At 43.1% G+C, this 25,933-nt stretch overlaps 1 long non-coding RNA gene and 1 other non-coding gene across 2 annotated transcripts; one reads left to right on the forward strand and one right to left on the reverse strand.

Annotated features, from left to right (window-relative positions):
• The first annotated feature begins 9,759 nt into the window (after nt 1-9,759).
• TRNAT-AGU (transfer RNA threonine (anticodon AGU)) lies at nt 9,760-9,835 on the forward strand. Its single transcript has one exon. It is a non-coding gene; the product is annotated as a tRNA-Thr (tRNA).
• Nucleotides 9,836-11,242: 1,407 nt separating this feature from the next.
• On the reverse strand, nt 11,243-21,015 carry LOC136315002 (uncharacterized). Its single transcript, XR_010727449.1, has 4 exons — nt 20,735-21,015; nt 18,167-18,327; nt 12,561-12,657; nt 11,243-11,358 (listed from the first exon to the last, which is right to left on the reverse strand). It is a non-coding gene; the product is annotated as an uncharacterized lncRNA (long non-coding RNA).
• Between the last annotated feature and the right edge of the window lie 4,918 nt (nt 21,016-25,933).

A 25,933-nucleotide genomic window follows, 5' to 3' on the forward strand; every position in this document is an offset into this window, starting at 1 on the left:
CACCCTGAACTCTTTCTGTGCTATAGTGCTGACAGTTGGTGAAGACTGCTACGTTTAAATATTCTATCTTCTAAAAAGTCACAATATAACATTGAGGAAATTTTAAAAGTATTTTTTCTCCAGTAGTCTATCTATGTAACATTAGAATTAATTGAGGAGCTGTCCCATTTTAAGTGATTTAAATGAGTGAAGTGGTTTCCTTGCTCACTTTCATTTGGTACCTAGATTCCAATGATAGATCAACTTTTCTAACAGGTTTATATACATATGTTTTCCCACCAGTCACTTTCCCACTTTCTGTAGTTAGCAAAAGCATTAGAATCCTGATGTTATGGAAACCAATAAACAAAGTGTTTCAAAAAAAGGTAAGTACGTTGAAAATGAGGCCCGTATGGTTCTTTTTCTCAAGTCATATGCCCACGGGGAGGAGGATAGAGGGATTTTCTGGGTGCAAAACCAACCTGTCAGGTGCCTTTCTCCTTCTGAGTTTTGAGTCTCTGGAATTTTGAAAGTGCCTTGACCAGACAAGTGCAGGTTTTGAGCCGGCAACCTCAGCGTTCCAGGTCGACGCTTTATCCACTGCGCCACCACAGGTCATGCCTGGAATTTTGAAAGTGAAAAGTGCAAATCAGAAGCTCTTGAGTGAGCAAAGTTGTACTTCATTTTTTAAATTCCATGGGTTGGTTTTGAGCAATGAAACCCTCTACCAGAAAGAAAATGGATCAAGTAGCACTACAGCAAAGCTGACTTCCAAGTTAGGGCTGAGAAAGAGCATCGACTTCAGGCCTCCTTCACCTCAACAGTCAAGCCATGAACCTACCTAACTGATCCTAGAAGGAAGACCAAAGAAAAGATAAATTCTAATAAAGAGAATATCTAACTTCAGTCTTTGCATAAATATGTTCATGCATCATTCTCTACGCCTTTTACGACTCTCAGTAAGTAGCATACTTATTTTTTTTTCTTTATTCATTTTAGACAGGAGAGGAGAGACAGAGAGAGAGGAGAGACAGAGAGAGAGAAGGGGGGGAGGAGCTGGAAGCATCAACTCCCATATGTGCCTTGACCAGGCAAACCCAGGGTTTCGAACCGGCAACCTCAGCATTTCCAGGTTGACGCTTTATCCACTGCGCCACCACAGGTCAGGCAAGTAGCATACTTATTGACAAAGTAAAGAAGCCTTTTTTTCAATTCAACTTCTAAGGAGATGACTTCTGTTGCAAATTCAGTAAACTTATCAATGATTTCAGTTCTAGTTTAGGTTGCCATCTTGAAACGGTATAGTTGCCAATAAAGGTTCTTCTATAACCATACTTACCTGTTCTTAATCACATGTCAGTGATTGGTGAATAAGGGTTGTGGAGATACCACGATTCCATGAATCAGTTAATCATTCATAGTTTTGTTGTTCGGAAGGTTCAGATAACTAACTTATCTTCCACAGATAACTAACTGTAAAAAAAAAAAAGGAGGTTGAAGTGTGGAATGGGAAAATGAAGTACATGTTGTCCTCCTTCAGTTAACTATTAGGTGTGTCTCATCAGAATTAATGTGCAAGGGATAAAATGCTCTGGTTTAACCCCTGCCGGCTTCTTTGAAAGACATGTTGTTTATTTGCTGCCTTACCGTGTTGCTAATATTGGCCGTGTTTAGACCATTCATCTTCCATCCACGGGTTTTGTCCTCTCCTGTCTGTCGCAGAGCTAGGGTGTGATTTTGGTGTCGGAGTCTAAAGGAGAAGTCGGCATTGGTTGCTAGAGACAAGAACTTAATGCCCAGCATGCTCTCGGCACGACCAGCGCCGTGCTGCAGGCTGTGGATCTCCCCAGACCCGTCTCAGTGGGTCTCCTGGCCTGGCCCCGCTGCTCTCCCGCTCTCTCCGCTGCCCACGCCCCTGGTTGAGACCCGGGACCGTGTCTCCTCTGTCTTCTCCCATCCTGGGTTTCTCCTCACACTTGTTTCCCTGGAATATCTTAGATCGTTACCCAGACTTAGCCCAATTTTTACATCTTCCTGACTTCTTCTGTTGCTCTCTCATCCCATCTCCAGTTAGCTCATCGTGATGCTTTAACACAGGGGTCCCCAAACTACGGCCCGCGGGCCACATGCGGCCCCCTGAGGCCATTTATCCGGCCCCCGCCACACTTCCAGAAGGGGCACCTCTTTCATTGGTGGTCAGTGAGAGACGCAAAGCATGGCATCGCTCACATACAGTACTACTTCCAGTGACGTGGGACGCACGGCTCCGGAAGCACGTCACATCACTTGTTACATCTGGCAGTGACAAATATGGAACCGGACATTGACCATCTCATTAGCCAAAAGCAGGCCCGTAGTTCCCATTGAAATACTGGTCAGTTTATTGATTTAAATTTACTTGTTCTTTACTTTAAATATTGTATTTGTTCCTGTTTTGTTTTTTTACTTTAAAATAAGATATGTGCAGTGTGCATAGGGATTTGTTCATAGTTTTTTTTATAGTCTGGCCCTCCAATGGTCTGAGGGACAGTGAACTGGCCCCCTGTGTAAAAAGTTTGGGGACCCCTGCTTTAACACATTCTCCAAACTGATTTTCATACACGTCTTCTTACAACCAGAGACCCACCAGGCAAACGACGTTGGAGAGACTGGATTGATCTCACAGGCAGATGGGAGAAGGCAGGGTGGCCTGTGTATAAGCTATGTGGGTTAATTGAAGTAATTAGGGAGAAGTGCCCACCATTATTCCCGAGCAGTAAAAGGTTGTCTTTTTAACACGATGTGCATGAATGCTAACGACAGGTTTGAAATTACTCTTAGGCTCCTGGATCTGCCAGCCCCGGCCCTTTGGCGGGCCCCAACGAGACCTTCTCGAGAGGAGTAACATCTAACCAGGAATGGGGAGGGTAAGGAGGAATTAGGAAGATGATGGGAGGAGGGAGAAGTTGAAGAATATCTGGGGAAAGAAAATCGCGTTTTCAAAGGCCTAGAGATATGAAGAAACATCGCATCCTTTTCAGAAATCGTTCGGTAGGATTACAGCGTAGTGAGCGAAGAACATCTGTGAAAAATGGAGCAGTAGGAAGAGACCTTTCCGTGAAGATCATTGCAAAGCAGGCAAGGGGGTCTGGTCTCACCTCGAAATCAACAGAGAAACTTCATTGTGGGAAGTCGGGAAGCAACATGAGCAGATAGGGTCACTGGGAATGCAGGGTGGGGAATGCGTTGGAAAAAACAGGCCCAAACCCGTGTTCAGGAGAACAATTAGGAGGTCATAGGTGAACTGGTGCATGCAGCACCAGGGCCTGGAGGGAGGAGCACCCAGGTTCGGGGACCCAGAGAGGTGGACCAGCCAGAGCCAAACTCAGGAGGCAAAACAAAGGGCTTGGGAATGGATCAAATGTGGCAGCTAGTGTTTATCTTTGAAGCATGGGCCTAAACCCTCTCGTAGCCCCATGTGCCTGTGAATTTCTAAATTCTACTGCTCCCCCTCCTAATGCAATATGGGGAAGGGAAATAAAAGATTAATATTATGATAATATTCGGGGGCTGCGAAATATAAGGAGAAATAATAGGTATCAATTTTATTGCAATCGATGATGCTCAAGGCAGAATCTCTGCTGGACCCTCTCCTGCTTGGAAGGATGCAACGGGAGCCCAGTCATGCAGCATCCCTCAGTGGGTGAGCTGGGTGGGGACCTGCCCAGGGGACATCCCTGACAGGGGCTATCCCCCTGACTGGTCGCCAGCCTCACTGACCTCTGCAACCATGGCTTTTGTCCTCGCAATCATAGCTTGTATCCTGTATGACAGCATTTTTCCAGACCTCCAAACAGAAAGAAAGCTTGGAAATGGGAAGAATAAAAGACACACACCAAATCACTCTGGTTTTTTTTAAATCAAAAAATGTATTTCCCAGAAGCTCCACCCCATAGATTTCCACTTGGCCAGAACTAGGTTACATGACCACCCCCAGCTGCAAGAGTTGCATAGGTGTTTCTAAGCCTGAATAGTTCAGGGTTCTGTGAGCAAGGAAAAGACATCAGACATTGGATAAGCCACCAGCAGTGTCTACACAGGCACTCACCCAGTGCAGACTCACCACCCCAGTGTTGACTACAAGAATGCCAGCCATCCCACCGGACATATATTCATACATGAGTCAGGAGTCAAGGACAGAGCTCAGCTCTAGAGCTTAGGTCATTAATATCTGGGATCACGTCCTTATTCTTGCCTGTATTTGCAGTTGTCTCAAACCCATCCAAAATTTTTGAGAAATGCTACAGTTTATATTGCACCTTCTGGAAATGCATAATGCCTACTAGAATATTAAAGGCTCTTAGAAAGTTTGTAAAAACCTGCTTGACTATATTTAACCCAACATTTCTCCAACAGCTTTGGAAATGTTGGTCTAAGCCAGTAACTTGAGATCATCTATTTTAGTTCTTTTTGGCCTTGTGGTTCACTAAAAACTAGGGTATAAGAATCATGAGATCTCTACCCCATATAATAATAAGAACAAAGCCGGTTCCCTGGGTGGGTGTGCAGCCCTGTGCACTCAGTCACAATGGAGTCAATGCTCTGCATGGCCATCTTGAAATTAATTTTTGAGCAAGGGACTCCACATTTTTATTCTGTACTGAGCCCGGCAAGCTGTATAGCTGGTCTCAGGCAAACAGGATAAAGACCAGACATCTATGCTTCGGGTTGTTAGCTTTTTCCTATTTCAGAAGAAGCGCCCCCTGCTGGTTAACTGTGTGCCCGTCTTGCTGGCACGCATAAACATGAAAATGCTCAGACAAAGACTGGTCCTCTAGTGGCCGCACCTCCCCCATTCATGTTTTAGGGGGCGAGCGTCATGTCTAGGTAGTATAAAATGTAGTGAAAAAAGAAATTAGCCTCACTTTGTTATCACAAATGGATATGGAGAGGACTTTAATGGAAACCTTTTTATAACTGGAAAACAATTAAAGCATTAAAGCAAACTGTCCTTAAGTGCCTGGGGAGGGGAATCATGTTTTATTAATTTATAAATAGTCAACATATCACAGAGTACACATACTACAGTAAGAACCCGGTTGGCTGATTAATTGAAACAGTGGTTGATGAATGAATGAATTTGACGCAGCTTATCCAGAATTTAGAGACACTCTCCAGGCAGCCAGAGCTGAGACCCAGGCACCCAGTGCCTATTGATGAAAACCAAAGTCTATTTTTCTGCTGCCAATCAATTTTTTTGTCAATTTTGTTTGGGGCTCTGGAGCATAAACTTATGCCAGAGTAGAAACTAGTCATGTGACTACAAAGGACACAAATACACACACACACACAACATGCACACACACAAGCAGCAACCACCAATCTGTTCTTCCACATTGAAGAAAATAACTAAAAACAGGGACAAACCTCACACAATTCAAATCTAGGTTTGAGATCACGATTAGAAATTTTTTTTGAAATCTCTGGATGTTGGCAAGAATGATGTGATGGTATAAAAAGACTTACAGTCTAACTAACAAAAATAATAGAGAAGCTGATTTCTTTAGCCTCGTTTGCAGGTAAATATGCAGTTTTTAAAGTATTTTCCCCCCAATCTACCACTTTTAACCTAACATGTGTTTATATGACCCCTATCACCATAACCCATGAATAGAAGGCAAACAAGGCATCACAGGAAAAAAGAGAGAGAGGTTTCCTCCACAAAGGATAGTGTATGAATCAGTGCACCTCTCTGCCTAGGATAATTCATGTCTAACATTCTTTGACTTTGACCCATTCATGAAAGCAGAACAGAAACTTTATTCTCCAATCAAAGAATGGAGAAAGGTGAACTTATGATCTAATGGCAACTTCTTCCCGACTGAGAAGGAGCCTTCTGTATTTATAGACTATTGTGTGGCCTGATTACATTCTTTTTTAGGTATTCATAGCTATTCTTCTGTTGCACTCGACCCTTTTTGCATATGGTCCTTATTGCACACGGTGCTTCATTGTCATGTTGGTTTTGCCCTCAGCACCTTGGCCTCTGCACTCAGCACCTTGGCCTCTGTGCTCAGCCCTCTTCCTTTTGAGATCAGGAATCCTTCCCAGTTCCTGTAAACAACATATTCGTGAGTAATGCTCAAAGACCTTGTTCGCCAGTGGCTTCCACGTGATGGGTTATATAGAGAAAATACATTAATCGTATTGACCAAGGGAATTAGGGTCGTGGTCAGGGTCGTGGTCCCTACTGACTGGTCAGCGTGGGGATAGGAAGTATGGAGTTGATCACTGCACCTGGTCCTGATGTCAGCTGTGGCATTGCTTTGTGTGGTTTTAACACATTTCTGGGCCTGGATCTAAAACACAACTGAGGCCTAGACATTATCTCATGTTTGACCAAAACTCTGTTTCTGAGGTCAGCAGACCTGCGGCTTTGTTCCTAAGATTATTTTGTGCCAACCAAAATCTCACTGTCCTGAGGGTTAAGGAAGTGATCCTGCAGGGGAGAAGGAAGCAGGTAAACCAGGGTGCTGGATGAGGCCAGTTTAAAACAAAAGGAAAGAAAGAAGGTAAGTCATAATAAAGAAATGAAGTTTCTGCATGGTTACAAGAGCAGTCTTTTTCTCAATCTCCTGGTCTCTGCCGTGCAATGCCTTACCCTGGCCCTGTCTTTAATAATGTTTGAACCAGCACGCATGTTCTCATACTAGTACCACAAAGGGCTGTTCTCCAGCAGAAGAAGAATTTGGGCCTAAACTCGTGTTTTCACTAGGTTGTAAGCTCCCCTCTCTTCCTAGTCCTGGTCTACCCTTGCCTGTCGGACTGTCCCTCCCTGGCCACACCCAATAACTTTGATGTTGTTGGATTGGTGAGTTTAAGCAAATTATCCGTTTGAACGCTGCTTTTCAGTGTTTTAAAAAAGAAGATAAATGTTTGCCAAAAGTAATAAATGTCTTTAGATCACTGTATATACCTAGCTACTTAAGAACTCTCTTCGAGGGGGGATAGATGGGGATAGAGGAAGACTTGACTCGAGGTGGTGAACACACAAGGCAATATACTGACTATGCATTGTAGCATTATGCACCTGAAACCTGTATGATTTTATTAACCAATATCACAGCAATAAATTTAATTTAAAAAATTTAAAGAAATCATCTTTGTACTTAAAATTGCTGTTTACATTGAGTTTTCAGTTCAATGAAATAATCTATCACCATTTTTTAAAAAGGCACCCAGCCTGACCAGGCGGTGGCACAGTGGATAGAGCGTCGGACTGGGATGCAGAGGACCCGGGTTCAAGACCCCGAGGTCGCCAGCTTGAGCGTGGGCTCATCTGGTTTGAGCAAAATCCCACCAGCTTGAACCCAAGGTCGCTGGCTCCAGCAAGGGGTTACTCGGTCTGCTGATGGCCCACGGTCAAGGCACATATGAGAAAGCAATCAATGAACAACTAAGGTGTTGCAACGCACAATGAAGAACTAATGATTGATGCTTCTCATCTCTCTCCGTTTCTGTCTGTCTGTCCCTGTCTATCCCTCTCTCTGACTCACTCTGTCACTGTAAAAAAAAAAAAAAAAAAAAGGCACCCAATTTTCCAAGCTTTCAGTTTTTTTCTTTATCCTTCCCTCATTGAAAATGATAAGAAAAATAAAAATGTGCAACTTAATGAACATATTATTCTCACTAAATTATAATGTGATATTTTTTCTGTGGCTTGAAACAGTTGCTTTGCTTTGGTCTCCTTCCCTCTCTGTGCGAACAGCCAGACGCATTGTGCCGGGTTTGTCTCAAAGCAAAGAGAACACGAGAAGTCATGGGAAGCATCTTTATTTCCCACAGGTCACTTCAGAGATGATCTCTTTCCCGGTCCCTTCTTTCAAAAGTTTTAAGAGAACACAAGTCTAAAAATAAAAAGACACAGTATAGGTTTTTTTGTCTGAGATTTAGAGAAAACCAGTAAAGGTTAACAAATATAGAAATTTAACTCATTGCATTTTATTGAAAGCAATTTCCAAGTAGCACACCATTGTGAAGATAAGTTTATCCAAGTATTTATTGAATAATTAATTAGCAGCACCTGTTAAAAGATTTCCACAGTCTGGAAAACACAAGACCGTAATCCTAACTAATAATAAACTGATGAGCGAAGACACTGCACCTACGTTTCAGCTGATGATGTGGCCAAGATCCTGAAATTCTGCAAAACTCCATCTAAAGTAAGTTATAAATCGCACAAATACTAGCTAACGGATAATGAGATTCTATTCGCATGTTGATAATGTGCAGTGTAAGTGTTTCCTGTTTCTTAAATAGGATATCTTTGACCATTTAAACAAGTCTTTAGCACCAAGCATCCACAGGCCTGAGTATATTAAAAAAGCCATTTTGTGTATGCCGCTTGGAGGTAATGAGAAAGTACTTCTCGATGGGATACGCATAAGAGGAGACATCAATGTCTTATTAATAGGTAAGAGCACGTTGAGTTAATAGTGCATTGATAACTTATTTTTATTCTCCCCTCCTCAACATGCTTGCATGGCTCGGTGATGTAATATTAGCAAGAAAACAAAAAGCCAAACTAGCACAATTACTGTGTCATCATTTTCTTGTATAAAAACGTGCTTGCCTTGTATGGGAAACATTTTTTATCCTTGAGAACATCATTTGACCTTTTTCACAAATATTCTGTGTCCAATACCTCAACCCCAACGCCAAACTCTTCACATCTCTTTACTCTCCCCCTTTTAACCAGCCGTAAGTTCCAACTTTGAGCTACTCAAAAATTTGCTCAGTTGGTTGGAGCATCATCCTGATAGGCCAAGGTCACGGGTTCGATCCCCTATCAAGGCACATAAGGCAGGTGATCAGTGAATGCACAGAAGGGGTGGAACAACAAATCGATGTTTCTCTCTCTCTCTCTTTTTCTCTTTTCCAAGCTCTCTCTAAAATCAAGCAACAATTTTTAAAATTTAATAAATACCTGAAAAATCTGAATCTCCCTCTAACCTAGGCTATGCCCATCTTTTCATTTTACCTATTGAGGAAAAAACTCAAAGGCCAAGTGGAGCTTGAGCAAAGACTTTGGTGTGCTTTAATCTGTCAAGGAACCTGCAATTGGCAGATTCTTCACTCATGTGCTGCCGAAGCGAGCCCTCAGTGTGCAGTCTTTACTCACCACTTATCTGTCCCTCTCAATGCTGGGCACTCGGGGAGATCAACAAATGCATGAGACACAGTACTGCATTTCTGTCTAACTGCAGAGATGAGACAACTATGTTCTTTGAACTTGCATTTATTAAATACTTAGACCATTCCAGGAATTGCCAGCCATAGGCAAAGCTAAAAAATGAAAGACAGAAGCTTGTCCTCAGGAACTTACAGGAAAGAACAGTGATGGACATGTGAAGAAATTAGTGCATCAAAGTGCTCTAGGGCCCTGACACAGATATAAGTAGAATGCTGACCACACAGAAAGCACCAAAAGGAGTTTCGGAAAAGGAAGATATCACACAGGTGGGAATGGTGCAGAAGTCCCCAAGAGCAGGAGTTTAGCTTTCAGCACTTCCTTTGAATGCTCATTTCAAGGACTTACTAGAAAATATTCCTAAAGCAAGCATACCTGCTTGCAAGGTATTCCCTGGTATCTTCCATGTCCGGTTCTATAACTTATTCAGGTCTCCACTTAACTGTCATCTTCAGGAAATGTAACCAGACTTCCCAAAATAGAGTAGCCAGCAGTCACTCTCTTTTATATAGATAGACTTTGCCTAACATTTGTCAAAATGTACTATTTTTGCCCTGGCCGGTTGGCTCAGCGGTAGAGCGTCGGCCTAGTGTGCGGAGGACCCGGGTTCGATTCCCGGCCAGGGCACATAGGAGAAGCGCCCATTTGCTTCTCCACCCCTCCGCCGCGCCTTCCTCTCTGTCTCTCTCTTCCCCTCCCGCAGCCAAGGCTCCATTGGAGCAAAGATGGCCCGGGCGCTGGGGATGGCTCTGTGGCCTCTGCCTCAGGCGCTAGAGTGGCTCTGGTCGCAACATGGCGACGCCCAGGATGGGCAGAGCATCGTCCCCTGGTGGGCAGAGCGTAGCCCCATGGTGGGCGTGCCAGGTGGATCCCGGTCAGGCGCATGCGGGAGTCTGTCTGACTGTCTCTCCCTGTTTCCAGCTTCAGAAAAATGCAAAAAAAAATAAATAAATAAATAAAAATGTACTATTTTTCTCGTGGTTCTATGCATTGCCTATAAGCTCATAGAAAGCCGCCAAGACTTTGTTTGGTTGCCAGCTGTGCCCCCAAGCCTGTGTGCCTGGCACAGAGAAAGTGTCCAGTCGTATTTTTGAGTGGATAAATGATGAATACACAGGATATTCCCAAATAAGCCTTGTGTACAAGCCACTTTTCCCTTCTTGAATCTTCACATTCTGCCCTCTTTTTCCCCACCAATGTTAGTCCTGGAGAATATCCAGTGTTCTCCCACAGGGAAATAAATCTTACAGAATTCTCAACACACCTCACAGATGCCTTCCCAACATGCCCTGAGGCCTTAGAGAAGAGTCACAGTCAAAACCAAGGCCTATGACAACTTTGAAACTTGAGCTAAGTCTGCACAAATATCAAATTATAATAATACAATTTTAAACAATAACTGTATAAGCTACATAAGAAAATAAATCCTGGATTATGAAGAAGTGTCTTTTTTCTATAAGTTTATGGGTTTTTTGTTCAAATTTTACTTTGGATGATGTGTTTTGCTCATTTTCTAATATTTTCTGTCAAAAAGGATTGCCATTCTAAGAAAAGAGAAAATAGCACAATTATATTTGACAGACAAGTGAAAAATGTACCCTGAATATTATTTAGGTCTAACTTGCTAACAATAATGATCCAATTGGATATTGTGTCTACTCTAAAGCTTCTTTCTAGAAAAAATAATAATAATTCTCTGAAAGGCATCGTTATCTTTTATCATGCCTTGGGTGTGCTAATCTATTCAATTCAATTCCACAAATATATATTTACTGGGTACTTCCAAGCATTTGTCTGAGGGGGTGCCTGGGAATGTTGTACAACGGACGAGTAGGAGCCTCAGCATCCTAAAACGCTGTGCCTTACCATGCATTCTAGAACATTGTTATGCAATGCCCCGTACTGAAAAAGACCGTGCCTCTCTTCATTTTGTGTGTTCAGTATTCAAACTGAAAACGAGGTCAGAGGAAGCGCCCTGCTGTCACGGAGGCACCCGGCTAGGGCAGGCTCGCCCTGCCCCCCAAACTGCTTTGCGTGGCTCTGGTGCTCCGGTCGCCTCCCTGACGGAATAGTAACAGAGCATCTGTTGACTGAGCTCGGGAATGAAAACGCCCTCTGCCGCTGCTGCAGGAGGCCACATCCACAGAAGGCTGCAAATCAAAATAAAAGGAACAGAGGACAGCAGATTGTTCGAATTAGCCACATTCAAGCCAGAGGAACAGCCAGTCATTTAGCTGTTAAATTAGACTCCGGCTGCCGCTGGCTTGGGAGGACAGATGACTGCGTGACGAGTGCTTAATAAACCCGGGAAAAGGTACACAGTGAGCCACCCAGGAGCCAGAAATGCAGAGCAGATGGACAATTGGATTTGAACAGAAGGAGGAAAATGGAATTTTTAGGTTGTTTTATATTTTTTGAAAAAAGATTAGCAATAACCCATATTTCTACAGATGTATTTCTTTTTGTTTTTCTGAAAGAGTTCTAAGTCCTCTTTCAGCTTGCTGTCAAGCGACAGGGGCTGCTGTTAAATGATAAAGATAAGAATTCCACGGGGAGAATATTGGATGTTTCCCATAGGTCTCAGAAAGTATTGTATCTCTTCCCATGTTGAATTACAACCATTGACATTTTATAAGACTCTCAACCCAAACACGGGCTAATGAAATGAGTCAATCACATCATATTTCTTGTTTCTAGGACGCTGAGATACAAAAAAATTATTCGTTCACTGCCATGTGGAAGAGAATTATCTAGGTGGTGAACCTTACCATTTTAAAATTCAAAACGTTTTCATTCAAAAGTATTTGTTAAATAAATGGATGGATAAAATGGATTCTGGGCCCTGGCCGGTTGGCTCACCAGTAGAGCATCAGCCCGGCCTGTGGAAGTTCCGGGTTCGATTTCCAGCCAGGACACACAGGAGAAGCTCCCATCTGCCTCTCCACCCTTTGCCCTTTCCTTCCTCTCTCTCTCTCTTCCCTTCATTGGAGCAAAGTTAACCCAGGCAGTGAGGATGGCTCCATGGCCTCCGCCTCAGGCACTAGAATGGCTCTGATTGCAGCAGAGCAACGCCCCAGATGGGCAGAGCATCACCCCCTGGTAGGCATCCTGGGTGGGTCTCAGTGGGGCGCATGCGGGAGTCTGTCTGCCTGCCGCCCCCACTTCTCACTTTGAAAAAATATTTTTAAAAATTATTAAAAAATGGATCCTGTAATTGCATTTAGTAGTGGACATTGAAAATAATCCCTCAGTGGACTTGTAAACATAAGTTATACTGCAGTACCATTATAGAGTACACCCTGAGGCACTAAAATGTAAATTGGGACCGAAGTTTCCCTTAGGCAGCCCTTACCTGTGGGATCAGACAGAACAGAGCAAGTCCAGATGGCCAGAGACTGTCACTGATGGCCACTGAGGCCATGCTACTTAGAAGCCATCAGCCCCAGGATCTGTTAAAAAAAAAAAAAAAGCACCAGGTTTCTTGGAGGCAAGGTGATACGTTAAGATCTGCACACCATGAGTGAGTCTAGTATTTTTCCTCTGAGAAGCTCTTGTGAACTCAAAGTCCCAGGGAAACAGTGAAATGCAAAGGAAAAAAAAAAAAACCCCAAAGAAACGATCCTACTATAAAATTCCTACACAGCTCTGGTCACACTGCCACACAGCATAACAAGCTTTCAGAGAACACAGGTAGCTCCAGTATTATCAGCAGCACGGAGCTGATGAGCATGTGAGGAGCAGACACTTGCCACTGAGAATAGCCGTGGCAACAGTAGTGACCGACCTTCCATTAAAGGAAATGTGTCCTCACGACCGCCATTCCCAGCTTGGCATAGCATCGCAGCTTAGCCACCATGCCACAGCTCCACTGCCAATCTGTGGGCATGAATAGCAGTATGAAGAGGGATCCAGGCACTCATTCAGTAAAGGCTGGCTGAGCACCGGGTGCTAGACTCTGGGCTGGACCCTAGTAACACAATGACAAGGAAGACAACTCAGTTTCTGCCTTCATGGCATTGACATTCTAGAAAAGACTTGGCAGGTATATTAGTTTACTAGGGCTGCAGTAATGAAGTATCTCAAACTGAGTAGCTTGCACAACAGAATATCTTGGCTCACAGTTTCAGAGGCTGGAAGTCCAAGCTCAAGGTGTCAGCAGGGTTGGTTCCTCCTGTGAGCTATGAGAAGGATCTGTTTCTCTCACCTACATGGTTTACTGCAATCTTTCATTCCCTTAATGTGCAGAAGCGTCACCCTGATCTCTGCCATCATCTTGGCATTCTCCCTGTGAGTGTGTCTGTGTTCAAATTCCCCTTTTTATAATGACATTGGTCATTTTGACTTAGGGATCTGTTCTACTCCAGTACCACCTTATTTTCATTAATTACATCTACAAAGGACCCTATTTTCAAATAAAGTCACATGCTAAGGTACTGGGGTCAGGATTTCAACATATGAATTTTGGAAGACACAACCCAACCCATAGCAGCAGAACTCTGGAGGGAGTTGAAACAGGCAAAGGGGGTGGGGTGCCGTGTAGCGGAATTCACGTGAGAAAATCCCTGTGGGTCCCAGAACTAGTGTGTGGACCTTGTAAGTGGTGGGAGGTTCCACAGAAGCGGTTGGAGGCAAAAGACAGAAAAATACTATTTACTTATTTTTTTACAATTTATTCACTTATTATTTATTATTGATTTTGGAGAGAGAGGGAAAGAGAGAGAGGGAGAAACATTGATCTGTTTCTGTATGTATTGAACTCACAACCTTTGAGTATCCAGATGGTGTTCTAACCAACTGAGCTATCTGTCCAGGGCAGAAAACTATTTATTACTTTAAAATAATGAATATTTATTACTTTAAAGATATTTTAATAAGGTATAATAAATTTTCTTTTCCAGTTTTATTGAGACATAGTTGACATGTGACATTGTTTAAGTTTAAGGTATACAACACAATGGTTTGATATGCGTATACAGTATATTGGGAAATGATTACCACAATAGAGTTAGTTGACACTTCTGTCACCATCACTTCACATAATTACCTATTTTTTTTAATGTGGTAAAATAATTTAAGATCTACTCTCTTACCAACTTTCAAGTATAGAAAACAATATTGTAAGCTATAGTACCATGCTATACATTGGTTCTCCAGAACTTACTTGTGTAATACCTGGAAGTTTGTATCCGTTGACCAAAAGTTCCTCATTTCCCCACCCCACACCCTTTGCAACCACCATTCTACTCTCTGCAAGAATTCTCGAGTCCAACTCTGTCAGCCATAGTCACCTAAGCCTTCCCTTCTACCTTGGGTTCCCAAGGAATTTGCTACAATTGAAACAGCAAGTAAGAAAGTACCATTCTGATAGACGTGAGTTAGTGTCCAATGTCCCAGTACATCTCTGGGACTGAACAGGGCTGGAACGTACAACTTGGGCTTCTCAGCTAAAAGCCTGCACCCAAAACCTAAGCTAATGCTACTCTCTAACCCAGCGGTTCTCAACCTGTGGGTCGTGACCCCAGCGGGGTCGCCTAAAGCCATCGGAAAATACATAATGCATATTAGGTATTTACATTCCAAATCATAACTGTAGCAAAATTACAGTTATGAAGTAGCCATCAAAATTATTTTTTGGTTTGGGGTCACCGCAACATGAGGAACTGTATTGCAGGGTCACGGCATTAGAAAGGTTGAGAACCACTGCTCTAACCAGATGCAAGGTGTGGCAATGCAGTGACCTGCACCTTGAGATGTGCCTGTAAAAGAGAGACCTGGCAGGCTCTGAGTCCCCTTAGCCAGGTGCATAGAAGCAGCTCAGACCTGGAGGCTGAGAGGCAGAGAGGAACGGTGAGGGCAGCATTACCCTCCATTGTCACATTGCATCTGTCTTGTCAGACATTAATTTTATCATATATGAGCAATAAAATAGACTGCCTTGGGCAATTTTTTTTTTTAATACAGAACTATAATGTTTTGGTTTTTGTTACTTTCTAAAATGTTTCAAATATGATAGAACAATTTGATGTAAATATATACATATTTGTAAATTTATAATGAGTCTTTTAGTCCTCTAGGTAACTCTCAAATATACTGCTCACAAAAACTAAGGGATATTTCAAAATGAATATGAAGCTATAAAATATCCCCTAATTTTTGTGAGCAGTATAGTTAAATTCTATTTTCTATTTTGTTATAACTTCAACTGATAATGCATCAATGATGCATAAACCTATATATCACATTTGGTTAGAAATTATTGTCTTCCTTATTTAAAATTCTCAGCTGGGAATATTATATATCTGTTCATTTATTCCTGTTCTCTTTTATTTCTCATGTTAGGACTTTATGATTTTCTTACACATTGTGTGTCCTGAGTTAAGTAATATTTGCACAAATAAAAATAAATAAATCTTTTATTATCATTGAATATTTCAGCATTACAGCATTTTGCATGTACAAATAATAAATGTTGCACAGTTATTTTATATATACAATTAAAGGACCTTATTACCTCTGATGTACTTTTTTTAGTTCTTTATAATTATTATTTTCTTTCTCAACTACCATTAAAATTTTTTAATGTTAACTGAGGCTTTTTTCTGTCTACTAAGACTATCTCCAATGTTAAATTAAGCAATTTTTGCTACTTTTACAAATCTTAGCATATTGCGATTTTTAAGATGGAATGGAAAGCACATACGATTCAGTATAAGAAATTCAAATGCTAAGTAGAATAGCAGCATTTTGTTCCTTTTAATGAATTAGAAAAAGATCTCTAAAAAATAACTATTTAGGAGCATGGATGGACCTGGAGATTATTATGCTAAGTGAAATAAGCCAGGCAGAGAAAGACAAATATCATATGATTCTCACTTATATGCAGAATCTAATGAACAAAGTTAACTGAGTAACAGAATAGAGGCAGAGGCAGGGTCACAGGGAGCAGAGGGACAGCTGTCAGAGGGAAGGGGGATGAGGGGATGGGATCAGAGAGGGTGAAGGGATTAGTGAAATTATATATACATAACACAGAGATACAGTTAACAGGACAGCAAATCCCAGAGGGAAGAGTTAGAGGGAAGGGGGCACAGGGGGTGTGAAAAGGGACACAGGGGTGGGGGTGAGGGAGTTATATTCAATGGGACACTTGAATCCATGTAAACACAATAAATTAAAATTAATAAAAAATTTTTAAAAAAGAATAACTATTTAGGACATACCTCAAGAATCACCAACTTTTGGGGTCCGTTATCTACTTTCTCTTTACCTGAGGTTTTCAAAGATCATACAGCCTGTGAATGGGCAGTGGGGGGAGGGGGGTTCTAATAATCCGAGCTGAATGTCTCTAGTGGAACAGGGAGCAGGAAGTTACCCTCCCAACTCTCTCTCCACTGCCTGTTTTCTTGTTGTTGTTGTTGTTGTTTTAAATAGAAAAAAAGGATAATCAATAAGTTTAGTTCTATGGTCAACTGGTTAAAAAAATGAAATCTGGCTTTTAGCATACCCGCCTGAAACACACAATCTTATCTTGTGTTTGTTATTCCAACATCAGTTACTCATGGCAGGCACAAAATAGAATGCGCACCCAATCCAGGGTGCTTTTCCAGCAGCCAGGTTGCCACACCTCCCTTGGCCACAGGGGTGCACACTTGAGCCACACTGGGCCAATCACAACACCTCACCCTTGGCGGTGAGCCATTGTCACATAACCTAAGCCATGGCAATCAAAATCCTTCTCCACAATGCTTCAAAATAGAGCTGGAGTCCCGGCCGGATAGCTCAGTTAGTTAGAGTATTGTCCCAAAACACCAAGCTTGAGTTTTATCCCCGATCAGGGCACATACAAGGATCAACCAATGAATACGTACATAAGTGGAACAACAAATCAGTCTTTCTCTCTCTCTCTCTTTCCCTCTCTCTCTAAAATCAATAAATAAAAATTTTTTTAAATATTTTTTTTGAAGTGGAGCTGGAGGCAGAAAGCTCCAAGTGCCGTCAATGGCAGAGCTGTTAGAACCTGAATTGAGCACCACCCTTTCTACATTCTTTGCCACAGAAAGGGGGCCCGTTTGATAGAACAAAGCCAACACAGAGCAAGGACTAGAGGAGGTCCTGGTGGCATGCACATTTCTAATTTTGTCATGCATGGTTGGCACCAGCCTTCTCAAGGTCAGAATTTCAAGCCAATAAAGTCCTCAATTGCTTAAACAAACTTGTAACTCCTTCACTTATAACCCAAGGAGTCCTTAATTAATCAGTTAAAGGTCAAGTTTTCACTCAGTTGTTTCTGGAGTTTATCTTTCTCACCTCTCTGAACTTCTCTTAAGATGTCTATAACTGCCTGACCAGGCAGTGGCGCAGTGGATAGAGCATCGGACTGGGACATGAAGGACCCAGGTTCAAAACCCCAAGGTAGCCAGCTTGAGTGCGGGCTCACCAGCTTGAGCAAGGGGTCACTGGCTTGAACATGGGATCATAGATATGACCCCTTGTTCGCTAGCTTGACCCCAAAGGTTGCTGGCTTGAAGCCCAAGGTCACTGGCTTGAACAAGGAAGGGGTCAACTACCTCTGCTATAGCCCTCCCCCCCAGTCAAGGCACATATGAGAAAGCAATCAGTGAGCTACTAAGATGCCGCAACGAAGAATTGATGCTTCTCATTTCTCTCCCTTTCTGTCTGTCCCTATCTGTCCTTCTCTCTGACTCTTTCTCTGTCTCTGTCAAAAAATGAGAAAAGAAAAAAAAAGATGTCTATAACTAGCCAGCAGTGATTATACTATCTTTAGGGACTATTATTTCTTTCTTATTTCCCATATATTCTGTCAAGTAGCAGTGGTTAAATGAATGGTCCTGGTCAAATCGCAGCTTGCGCATTTACTAGCTGGGAGATAAAAGCACAGTGGTGACAGCTGGGATTTAAATGGCTTCTATTTAATGGGGAATCCTTTTTGTAGGCTACCTGTAGGTTGGCACTTCATAGGGCTTATGAATGTCTCTAGCCAGTGGGTTCTCATAGCATGGTCTCCAGAAAACGTTCTCATTCTGTTACTCGCAGCCATCATTCTTCAGCTTTTCCTTCCTTGTTCCTTCTTCTATTGTCATTATAAATGATCCAAGGAGCTATAACCAAGAGAAAGAATGACACACAGGCAGCAGCAACCAAAAGAAGACACAACTGGAGGGAACTTGACTGATTAGAGCTTCCAAGGACAGAAATGTATTCAGATCTTTTCTGATATTAATTACCTTCCTCATAGTTATCATGGTATTGGTTTTAGTAGAAAATAGATAAGTTCCTTTGGCTGATTAGAGCTTCCAAGGACAGAAATGTATTCAGATCTTTTCTGATATTAACTACCTTTCTCATAGTTATGGTATTGGATTACAGGCTTTCAGAGGAGGCTATGAAAATTAATTCATAAAATACTGCCCAATGATGGAGGGCTGACTCACTGTGATCAGGGTGCCTCGAGGCTGAAGTTTACAGATAAGCAGTTGTTTGCTGTATATTGTTGACAGCAAGGCTGCTGCATCAGTTACTACATTATCAGCACCACCCTGACCATCGTATGTGTTCATTGCATGTGATCGTTTTCCGAGGCTCCACCTGAAAGGAGATGTCTTATAATCCTAGCTGATTTGTGGTGTACTAACTCTCATTAAGGTTTATGATGCCTGAGTCATTTCTCAGAAAGGAAACACCTTTGACCTAAAGCTATTTATCCAGAAAACTTTAGTCTTGAGAACCTGGGTGTCAATTTTGTTTTGTTTGTTATACATATATCAAAAAATAAGGACAAAACTTAATTTTTGTATTGTGACCATTAGAGTAAGAACAAAAGCAAACCCCAAAAGATCATGTAATATTTGAAAACACTTAGAAAAAGATTTTTTTTTAAAAAAAAGGTAACTAACAGCATATTATATAAACAATAATTATTTGAGGTAGTTATATGAAAGATGTACAAATGAGATTCTTGTAAAAAATAAAATTCTCCTTACCGTTTGGATGTCCTATTATAATGATTAGGAAATATGTAAAAAAAATCTAACCATGGCCCTGGCTGGTTGGGTCAGTGGTAGAGCATTGGCCTGTCATGTGGATGTCCTGGGTTTGATTCCCAGTAGGGCTCACAGGAGAAACACCCATCTGCTTCTTCACCCCTTCCCCTCTTAATTCATTCTCTCTCTCTCTCTCTCTCTCTCTCTCTCTCTCTCTCTCCCTCTGGCAGCCATGGCTCAATTGAGTTGGCCCGGAGTGCTGAGGATGGCTCCATGGCCTCCACCTCAGGCACTAAGAAGAGTTTGGTTGCTGAGCGATGGAGCAGTGCCTCAAATGGGCAGAATATTGCCCCTTAGCGGGCTTGCCAGGTGGATCCCAGTCGGGGTGCATGCGAGGGTCTGTCTCTCTGCCTCCTCTCCTCTCACTGAATAAAAGAATTATAATTAATTAAATAAATAAAAGTAAAAAATCTAACAATTTAAAAAGTTAAGAAGGAAAATATTGCACCTTCTCTCTCTCTTGCTCCTTCCTGTTATGCCCTTCCTAAGCCTCTGGGAAGTCTGTGCATGGTGTGCACATGTGTGGCTGGAAAAGAGAGAGGGTCTCAAAGTATTATTTTTGGAACTGCAGTGGCCATCAGCCCTGGGACAGAAGGACGTACGGAACTTTAGACCCTGGAACCCAGGCCTTAAGTTTTTGGGAGGTGAGGAGCAGTTAACAGCAGGGGTGAGTCAAACCTTAGGTCTGACGCCTAGTCCTTAGATCGGCAGATCAGTTTAGTCCCTGGGTAAAGCAAAGTGGTCAGTTTGAGGAATTTCTCTGTAGTCTCAAACTGTGACTCATATTTTTACCATGTTTCCATACTAATGATTCCATTCATAATTTTGATGCATTGGGGGTCCAGAGGGGCTGCATACACACCAAGCAACTCTTATACACCAGGTGGGTGCCCGACAACTCAGCTCAATTCTGACACTACCTACCCAGAAATAGCATCAGTTCCACAGGTTACGGACTCAGTCCTACAAGACCGCCCTCTGCTTCAGACACCAGGCACAAGCCCAGGTTGTCACCAGTATTTCTGACCTACTGGCTATAGACCAGGGGTCCCCAAACTATGGCCCGCGGGCCACATGCAGCCCCCTGAGGCCATTTATCCGGCCTGCAGCACTTCTGGAAGGGTACCTCTTTCATTGGTGGTCAGTGAGAGGAGCATAGTTCCCATTGAAATATTGGTCAGTTTGTTGATTTAAATTTACTTGTTCTTTATTTTAAATATTGTATTTGTTCCCATTTTGTTTTTTTACTTTAAAATAAGATATGTGCAGTGTGCATAGGGATTTGTTCATAGTTTTTTTTATAGTCCGGCCCTCCAACGGTCTGAGGGACAGTGAACTGGCCCCCTGTGTAAAAAGTTTGGGGACCCCTGCTATAGATTGCAGGTTTCAACAACCCTCCCTCCCCCACCTTAGATTTCATTAATTTGCTAGGGCAGATCATAAAACTGAGAACTATTTTACTTACTAGATCACTGGTTTATTACAAAAGGATATAACCCTGGAACAGCTTGATGATGCGATGCCTAGGGCGGCAACTGGGAAAAGGGCTGTGCTTCTGCGCTCTCTCCACGCAGGCCACTCTCCCCAAATCTCCACGTGCTCACCAACCCGGAAGCTCTCAGAACTCCACTGTTTGGGGGTTTTATGGCGGCTTCATTTCACCAGCAGCTTGATTAAATCATCTGCCGTTGGTTATCGATTCAACCTCCAGCCTTACTTCCCCAACCCTGGAAATCAGAGGGTGGGACTGAATGTTCCAACCCTCCAATCTCAGTTGGTTTCCCTGGCAACCGACCCCCATGCACCACCAGTGCTTTCCAAAAGTCTCCTCATTAACATAACACAAGACACTTTTAATGCTCTTACCACTTAGGAAATTACAAGGGTTTAGGAACTCTGTGTCAGGAACAGGAAGACCAAACGTGTTTTTCTTATTACAAATCACAATATCAGACATGCTTATCAGTACAGCTTTTTTTTTTCCTGTTTGTTCTGGACGTAGAGATTTGATTTGGCTTGGCTTGATAATTTACCACTTTAAAGATTCTATGTAAGTTCTGTGTAGGATGTACCATTGCCCGCCCCTCTGTGCAATTACACACCCTGTCTGCAGCACCACACGTACACGGTGGAGCAGAATAATCACAGGTTGGAGACCAGATTGGACCAATCTAAGCATAATAGTTCTTGTCTGCCAAATAAGGATATTATCACCTGTGGGTCAAATAAGTTTGCAAATATGATGTATATGTTTGCTCGCTTATAGTTCACATTGGGTGTGGGGACAGGCTGTAAGCAGGCAGGGTTGTTATACCCTAAGGCTTAGTTTTAAGACTAAGGCTTTTTCACCCTAAGTGATTTTGTATTAGAGACTTCCTTGTTTGTATATTGGATTAAAGGTTTTGATTTCTACACTATAAAGTGGGGCAGACCGGGAACTTGCTCTCTCTTGGTTCCTTAGATTAGCATTAGAGAGGAGAGGAGAGAAAGGCCATGTGGAGGAGGCCAGGAGAAGCAGTCAAGATGGCAGAGTGCTGAGGGAGAAGCCAGTTTGTGCAGAATTTGTGCTGAGAGGAGATGGGGAACAGAGGTGAATAAGGCTGGTGAGGTACAAACCTTAGATCTTAGGAAACTCGGATAAGTCAGTGGCTTTGGGAGCCCTGAATAAAAAAGGAAGTGTTTTGCCACTGTATGTATTTCTTGCCCGTTGGAGCAAGCTAGGATTAAAGGTAATAGCCCACCAGTTCTTGGCTCCGTTGTTTCATTACCATCTGCCTGAATCAAATGCGAACCTACACGGGCCAGGCGGCTGTGATGGTGGTCACAGCTACTGGCTTTACATTTGGCGTAGTCTGTGGCAGGATTCAATACAGATTGGTATGGAGCCACCACCACCTTTGAGTGGTGGAGTAGAGGACTGGCTGCTGTTATGGTTCCCCGTGGCTGTCCTTTTGGGGGCCGTAGGCTGGCTGACTTTTACAGCCATGCATGAGGAAACTGACAGCTCTGTGGAAGAGGCTGCGTGGGACATGCAAACCGAGCAGTGGAAGGAGCTAGAGCAAACGTGGGAGAAAGAGATGCCGACCCTGGAGCTGGAACAAGCACCAAAGAAGGAGGCCAACCAGGTTCACGAGATTTGGTTGGAAATGGAGCAGCCGCTGGAGAAGGAATCACAGGTTCATGAGTTGCAGATTGGCCTGACATTGTGGAGAGCCAGCAGCAGCGGGAGGCCGGGACCAGGACTACAAGGCCCACAGAGCAGAAGGCAGTGGCCCAGGACTCAAGCCTGACAGCAGGAGCTGGTGTTTTCAGTTCCTCTTTGGAAGATGAGAAGAATCAGGCTGGAGTTGCAATCCACAGTCTCCAGAAGGTGAAAGCCCAGCAGCAAGGAGTACCTGCTATCTTCCTGATAGGTCTGCGATTTTGGGACATAGGGGTGGCTGCCATCATGCTCTCTGGAGCAGAGATGGAAATGCTGACTGCCATTGCCACGTATTTCCCTTTGGGACAGTGTAAGACCTGCCAGGATGGCAGGGATGAGGGGAGTGGCTGAGGCCCCATGTGCTTGGACTGATTCCTGGATTATGACCGAAGTGCGCACTGGCTCCTTTGTTGGATGGATTATGAATTTGGACAATGTGAAATATCCTGATGGAGGTTGGGAGCGGCTTAGCTGGAGGCCCTTCTCCTGCCCCGGGAAGGTTTTCAAATGGCTAGAAAAAAGGCCGGGGACATTTTGCACTTTTGGCAAAGTGCTCAGAGACTGAAGTATATCTTTGTAATTGTTGAAATTGTATGGTTTGTCATGTTGTTGTAATTTGTGTAATGTGCCTAATTTCCTTGTGCAGGAATACCTGTGCTTTAGATTGTAAGCCAACAAAAGGGGTGGAATGTGGGTCAAATAAGTTTGCAAATATGATGTATATGTTTGCTCGCTTATAGTTCGCATTGGGTGTGAGGGACAGGCTGTAAGCAGGCAGGGTTGTTATACCCTAAGGCTTAGTTTTAAGACTAAAGTTTTTTCACCCTAAGTGACTTTGTATCAGAGACTTCCTTATTTGTATATTGGATTAAAGGTTTTGATTTCTACACTATAAAATGGACAGACCAGGAGCTTGCTCTCTCTTGGTTCCTTAGATTAGCATTAGAGAGGAGAGGAGAGAAAGGCCATGTGGAGGAGAGGAGAAGCAGTCAAGATGGCAGAGTGCTGAGGGAGAAGCCAGTTTGTGGCGAGTTTGTGCAGAGTTTGTGCAGAGAGAAGGATATGGGGAACAGAGGTGAATAAGGCTGGTGAGGTACAAACCTAGATCTTAGGAAACTCGGATAAGTCAGTGGCTTTGGGAGCCCTGAATGGAAAGGGAAGTGTTTTCCCACTGTGTGTATTTCTTGCCTGCTGGGTGCAAGCTAGAATTAAAGGTAATAGCCCACCAGTACTTGGCTCTGTTGTTTCATTACCGTCTGTCCAAATCAAATGCAAACCTGCATGGGCCAGGTGGCGGTGATGGTGGCCCTGGGTACTGGCTTTACATCATTCATCACAAAGGACTTTTTGAGAAGTAAATATATAAAACACCTCACACAAAGTCTAGAATTGAGTATAGCCCTTCCACAAAAAAATGTTAGTACTCTTCTTCTGACCAAGAGGAAGTTTAAATTCCCATTTTTTCTGGTTTTCTTGACCTCCAAGCTCCCAAAAGTTTATGCACTACCCCCACCATGGCCTATTTTCACCTGTTGGTTGAAATGGGTATGTTTCCTTTTCCTTTTGCATCGATTTGCAAGACAGAAAGAGAGAGAGGAAGGAAGAGAGGGAGAGAAGGATAAACTCATTCTTCCACTTAGATGTGTACTCATTGATTGTTTCTCATATGTGTCCTGACCTGGGATCAAAACAAATGACCTGGTGAACTGGAAGGATGCTCTATCCACTGAACCACCCAGCCAGATCCTGAAATGTATATGTAAGTGAACAGTGATCAATTATATGTTCCCATAGCAGCTCTCCCCAAGCATCTGAGAGCTCTGAACAAAATTTCCCAGAACTGATCACTCTAATGACATCAAGCACTTGGTTTCTAATGTGAAGTACATCGAGGCTTAGAGTTATAGAAAACTTCTAGTCTAATGCTTTTAGCAGGCAGACTTTACTTCAATGGTGAAATTTGGTTTTATGTTTAAATTCTAGATGCCAAAGTATTACTGTTCTTCCTACAGTCCATGTATTATTTAAATATGATTAGTGATATTGAAGATAATTTGAAAAAGAACCTTATTCTTTCCAGGTTCTAAACAGTGGTGTCCACAGAAACACAGGAATTAAAAGGTCATTTTGAGTCCTAAGATTAAATAATGTCCAATCTCTCCCTGATTAAAGGAGCAGGTTAATGCATCAATATTTCTAGATAACAAGGAACCCAAAAGAGTGAATGAAAGAGTCCATGTGTCGAGCAAATAAGTTTGTAAAATTTGTGTTATTTGATTTTGCTCACTTTTATTGTTAAAAATGGCAGCTGCCCGGATATGTGATCTGTGAAACTGTTAATTACCTTCCTGCTTGGGAAGGGGCTTTGTTATGCTCGTGTGTGCTGGAGGAGGGGTTTTCGTGCCAAAAAGTTTTAAGAGAAGAAGGAGGAAGAAGGAGGCCATGTTTTTGCAGAGTGAGAGAAGGGAGAAAGCAGCCCAGATGGCAGGGTGAAGGTGTGCAGATGGGGAACCAGAGGTGACTGAGCTGGTGGGGACCTTTGATTCTAGGAAAACCGGGAGAAAGTCAGTAGCTTTGGGAGCCCTGAATGGAAAGGGAAGTGTTTTCCCACTGTGTGTATTTACTCGCCCACCAGTGCGAGGATAGAATAAAGAAATGGCCCACCAGTTTTTGGCTCCATAGTCTTATTACTCTCTGTCTGAATCTAATGGGAACTTGCATGCATGGCCATGACGGCCGTGACTACTGGCCATACATATGGCGTAGTTTGCGGCAGGATTCGGATCAGATCGGTATGGAGCCACCACCACCCTTGATGGGTGGGGTAGAGGACTGGGTGCTGTTATGGTTCCCCATGGCTGTCCTTTTAGGGGCCCTGGGCTGGATATTTTTTACTCAAGAGGAAACCAAGAGCTCTGTGCAAGAGGCTGCCCAAGGCCTGCAAACCGAGCAATGGAAGGAGTTGGAATAGCCGTGGAAGAAAGAGATGCAGATCCTGGAATTGGAGCAAGTGCTGGAGAAAGAGACTGACCACGTTTGAGAGTTTCGCCTGGAAATGGAGCAGTCTCTGGAGAAAGAATTAGGGGTTCATGAGTTGCAGTTTACCCTGGAAATTGCCAAGGGCCAGCAGCCACAGGAGCCTAAGATGGAGCCATGCCAGCAGAGTGAGTCTGAGTCAGCGGGAGCAGATGTTTCCAGCTCCTCTTCTGAGGATGAGGAGACTGGGACTGAAGATGCCGTCCACAGACTCCAGAGGGTGAGACCTCAGCAGCAAGGAGTACCCACTAATCCCCTGGTAGTTTTTTGAGATTGTGGGACAAAGGAGTGGATGGCAGTATGCTCTCTGGAGCAAAGGTGAAAATGCTGGCCACAATTTGCCATGTGCTTCTCCTTGGAACAGCTTCTTAAGAGCTGCCAGGATGGCAGGGATGAGGGGGGAGGCCTGAGAGCTCATGTGTGTGG

The sequence above is a fragment of the Saccopteryx bilineata genome, chromosome 11, assembly GCF_036850765.1.
Source record: "Saccopteryx bilineata isolate mSacBil1 chromosome 11, mSacBil1_pri_phased_curated, whole genome shotgun sequence".
Taxonomy (NCBI): Eukaryota; Metazoa; Chordata; class Mammalia; order Chiroptera; family Emballonuridae; genus Saccopteryx; species Saccopteryx bilineata.